Source organism: Suricata suricatta, chromosome 10, assembly GCF_006229205.1.
Source record: "Suricata suricatta isolate VVHF042 chromosome 10, meerkat_22Aug2017_6uvM2_HiC, whole genome shotgun sequence".
Taxonomy (NCBI): domain Eukaryota; kingdom Metazoa; phylum Chordata; class Mammalia; order Carnivora; family Herpestidae; genus Suricata; species Suricata suricatta.
In genome coordinates this window covers 63,464,565-63,469,535 of record NC_043709.1, presented here as the reverse complement: position 1 = coordinate 63,469,535, position 4,971 = coordinate 63,464,565, and the positions used below count along the sequence as shown (strand labels likewise).

The following is a 4,971-nucleotide window of genomic DNA, read 5'->3' as shown; positions in this document are numbered from 1 at the left end:
GCCTGGGCCCCGGGTGGGGCCGGCCTGGGAGATAAGGGCCTCCCAGCACCATGAATTATTCACCGGCGCTGCCTCCTCCGCTCAAAGGCTGCCCTGGGCGCTGTAATTGCACCTTCCTGAGGGGCCTGGGTAAGATGGGAGGAGGGTCCAGGGGGAAGGCAAGGGCTGTAGAAGAGTCCTCCTTGTGGGGGAGGGAGGGGCAGGGAGAGGGAAGGACTGTGCTTAGGTAGGTGGGCAGCAACTCAGAGACACAAGTGCCCTACAGGGCCAACTGATGCAGAGGATGGAAGATGTCCCCAAGTCCAAGGAACCCTCAGACCCAGCTACGCCCCCCCGCCCCGGGATGCTCATTTATGCAACTCACTAAACACAACTGAGCAGCTGTTAAGTGCCAGGCTAGGTCCAAGTCTGGCATCCTACAGCTGGAGATGCAGTCCCTGCCCTCAAGGTGCCCAGGATCCAATGCAGCTACTGAGTGTGGGTGGAACACAGCTGTCCCTCCCCCCCCCCACCCTGTTCTGCCTTGTCCACAGGGCTTCCCCCTTCCCTCCTGTGGAGCTCTAGACAGCTGCTACCCACCCTGCTGAAGCACTTCACCTTGAGGAGGGGGTGCTAGGGGAGGATGGAGGACAGCCCTGTCTGAGGGCCTCCAGAGTTCATAAAACAGAGACCAAGGCAGCTAGTGCAGCAGGGAATCAGAGGTCACTGCTAGGGTAAGGGATTAGCCAGGCAAGTTTCCTGAAAGAGGAAAAGGCCCAGGCACTCTGTGGGTCTTTTGTTTCTCTTTTGTTCACTCTTCAAAGACCCAGAATTTTAAAGCAGGGAGGGACCTTAGTAGTCTCTTCCCTATCATGTGGTCTCTATTACTCCATTCTCCTCACCCTTTCACTTTCTCAATCTCTCTTCTCTCCTCCTCCCTCCACCACATCTACCCTTTTAATCTCTGCCTTGGCCCCAATTTCTCCCCTCTCTCTGGCACTCTGCCTTTCTCTGTCTCTCAATCTCTGCTTTCTCTTTAATCATTCCTTTCTTCTGAATCCGTGACTCCCTGAATGACACGATGACACACAAATTGGGGTATATGATGGAAGAAAGGTGGCCATCTGCTGGCCCCCTTCTCTGGGGAGGAAAGGAGAAAAAAAGAAGGGTCCAGCATGCTCCTGGATATGCAGATGAACTGCCAAGACCCTGAGAACGCAGGAGCAGTTGCAGTTTGGGGAGAGAGCATCAAAAGAGGCACTGGCACAGGAAAGAGACTGAGACACCTCGAAAGCCAGGGGTGAGAAGTGCTGGGAAGGTGAGGACCAGAGGAGACCCCTCCAAATTAGAGCCTGGCAGGCAGCCTTGAACCCACGGGCTCCTGGAGCCCCACGCTCGCTCGAACAAGCAAACAAGACTCATTCCCTGAGACCCATGTTCAGGTTGGAAAGGGAGAAGGGGTGGAAAGTGAAGAGGGCATGGAATAAGAGGGAAACATGAGAAGGGTGAGACCCGAAGGATGGAGGAGGCAGTGACTTGGGTGGAGAAGGGAGAACTAGCTAAATGGGGGATGAGAGAGATCAGAGACGGGACCAGGGAAGAAGAGAGGAGGATAGCACAGGGTTGAGGGGAAAGGGCAAGAGTAGCAGAGAAATGAGTGAGGGATTAAGAGGAGCATTCTGACCAGAAAAGAGAAAGCAAGTGAGGGCAAGTTGAGGGGAACAGGGGCAATGTGGAACTCCCGGGCGGGGGTATTGATGGGTCCCCTCAGCCTCAAGTCCACAGCCCCTTCCCACCAGCCTGCTAATTAACTCCTTAATTGTCTCTGAATTTGCTGAGCTGGCAGATGAAGTGGATGCAGACAGATTGGGGCTTGTGTGATTTCATGCATGGGGGAGCAGAGAAGAGCTGCCTGGGAGTCCCCGGGGGCCTCGCCTCCCCCTTTGCCCTCCCCCCTCACACCCCTGCCTCTGAGAGGCTGGAGGGTGCTTCTGTACCTAGAGCAGATGGGGCCATGTGCAAAGGAAGTGTCCATGGGGAATTTGCCCCCATCAGCCTCTCAGAGATGAAAATAATACTTGCTACTATTGATGGAGCACCTACTGTTTGCTAGGCACACATTTGTTCATCATTGTGGGCATTAGCCAGATTTTATGGCTTGTGGAAACAGTGAGACTCAGACAGGTTAAGTAACTTAGCCATAATCACACAGCACTGGTGTGACATAGGTGGAATTTGAATCCTGGTCCGCACAATGCCAAAGCTCTATATGGGACCTGGCCAGATGTCTCATGCCAGTAGAGGAAGGAATATTTCCAGGCTTATTTCTCTCTCAGCCCCAGGGGAGAACGGGCACTGAGGCCTAGGGACTATAGGGCAAGGGAGGAGGGAAGTGTGGACAAGGGTCAGGGAGGCGGAGGAAGGAGCTAGGATCTGTCACATCCTGCCTAAGAGGTAGGTGGGTCCTGAGAGGCAGAAAGGAGCAGTGGGACAGTAATCACAGTCCTTGGATCCCTCAACTGTATCTTGCCAAAGCCAGCTTCACCTTTTCCTCATCCCTGCAACACAAACCCTATCAGTAAGACCTGCCCCTCTGCTACTCTAAGCTGGCAGCCCTGGCCCATCCCTCAACTTCACTCTTGGCCTTTGCACTAGCGTCACTTGTCAACACATTCATCTCTCCTTTGACACTGGGAGATTTTGAAGGCAGTGACTATGCCAATCCTCACATGTCCCCAAGGCCAATCCTGGGATATGACACAGTGTAGGGTTGCTGAAATGTACAGGGCAGGGAGGATGGGCAGTCTGTATGGGGATCCATCTCATCTCAAATGAAGATGAAACAATAACGAGGCACCTAGGCTGTGCATAATAAAAAACGTCTAAGTCTGGGCTGTCATACAAGGAACAGTACTGAAGCCTTGAGTCAGACCTGTGGATTCTCCAGATCCAGGTTTCTCAAGACTGACTGCTATATATTAGAGATCCTGAAAAGTTGGGAAATCTGGACCCCACCCCCAGAGATTCTGATTTAATTGGATGAAGGTGGAGCCACAGCATCACTTTAAAAAGCTCTCCACGTGATTCAAATGTGAAGCTGATATTGAGAACCACCCTCAGATTCTGCCCTGATTTGGCTGCCCTGGTGCTTTTACAGCAGGATCTAAACACTAATGCTAATAATAATAATAGTTACTTATTGGGGATTTAGTGGGTACAAGCTAATGTGCTAAGTACTTTCCATGCATTAGCTTATGTAATCCTCAGAAATTCCTGTGAACTAAATATTATCCCCATTTTACAGACGAGGAAACTGAGCTCAGAGAGGTCAAGATACCAGCCCATTCTAATGAATGACAGGGCCAGTTCTGGAGCCAAGATTACCTGATTCACAACTTTTATCTTCCCTCAGACTCCTGAGGCTGTTCGTTGGCCTCGATTAGTCCTTGCCAGCCTCCAACTCACCTCATCACCTTCCTTCCACCCCCGCTGCTCCCTCAATAACATCTCAGGTGACTGAAGCAATTTGCAGCCATTTGAGGAAGCTCCATGTGTCACTCAGCCTGCGAAGGTGGGGAGTTAGGGGAATTACAGATGCTCCATGATGGTCCTCCCCTCCCCTGAAGAATCCTGCCCTGTGCTTCCTCCGGTCCCGGTTGGAGACCAAACTCCCACTCCCAAATGCCCCCTAGGGGTTGATTCTAAGTATCCGGAATAGTGCTGCCACCCAGTGGCTGCCTAAGGATATGGCAGTCCTCCAGCAGTGTCTGGTGCTGCTGGACAGCTCCCCAACTCAAGCCCAGAACCCAGGATCTTCCCTTCTCTTTGGTAGCACCATGACCAGGCCCTTAGTAAATGGATCCCACTCTCCCTCCTGGGGTCCTAAGCCCACACTCCCTCTAAGGACCTTCATCTCCCTTCTCTGGTTTCTCTTGTGCCCCCTGCCCCCCAACACCTCACAACTTCTCGTGCAACTTCTTTCCATTGTGCCAATTCTTCTCATTACAGGTCCTTTCTTCTCACTTTTAAAGCCCTGGAAATACACCTCTCACCTTCCTTCTCCAAGAGCTGCGCCAGCCTGCAAGTGGAGTGAAGGAGTTGCTAGAGATAGAATTCTGGTCCCCCACACCCCCCTCCTCATCATCTGACACCATCAGACCTCAACAGTCTCCATGCTAAGAGCCCCTAATGAGCATCAGCAAATTAACAACTTCCCTTTGATTGCTCCTTCTCTGTTAATTGGATAGGGAGGGCCGCCCAAGGCCTCTCAGAGAGGAGGGGGAGGGAGGGAGAGGAGAGAAGTGAGAGCTACAGGAGTAGCCCCCAAGCCTGAGCCTCATGCCCCAGAATTCTGCTCCATTCCTGAGTACAGCTCCTCCTTCCATCTCTTTCTCATCCTGTCCGCCCCCACCCTCCTAACCCTCCACCTTTCCACCCCACCTCCTTCCCTTTCCGTTTCTCGACTTCTGTCCGAAACCTTGACCTCTGGCTGTTCTTTCTCTCTGCTCCTTCAGAGGTTTAGCACTAAGGGGCTGCAAACATTCCACCCTCCAAAGGCAAGCCCAAGGCTACAAGGATGGAATTTGGGTGGCCAAGGCTGTGTTTGTTTATATATGTACATGTGTACACATGTCACATGTAGGTGGGAGCAGGGATAAGAACAGGTGAATAAGTGTAAGCTCCTGGGTGCTTGCTCTGTAGGCCAGGCCTCTGGGATGTGTACGTGTCTGTGGGGGGTGGGTGGCTGTGAGTGGCATGGTGTGTCTCTGGTCTTATGTGTGTCTGTGTCTCCACACGAGCAAGTGCTTGAATCAGTCAAGTGTGACTCTGGAGCTTGGCGTGTGTGTGTGTGTGTGTGTGTGTGTGTGTGTGTGTGTGTTCGCGCGCGCGCGCGCGCCACCAGAGGAAGCAGCAGCAAGAGGCAGGAGCATCGATCCAAAGGAGACAGCGCGGGGAGGGGGACGCTGGGGGCAGACACCCTCCCGCGCGCGC

At 52.9% G+C, this 4,971-nt stretch overlaps 1 long non-coding RNA gene across 1 annotated transcript; it reads left to right on the top strand.

Moving 5' to 3' along the window:
* On the top strand, nt 1–4,160 carry LOC115305573. The gene is made up of 3 exons (XR_003914855.1): nt 1–129; nt 3,392–3,550; nt 3,988–4,160. It is a non-coding gene; the product is annotated as an uncharacterized LOC115305573 (long non-coding RNA).
* Nucleotides 4,161–4,971: the final 811 nt, after the last annotated feature.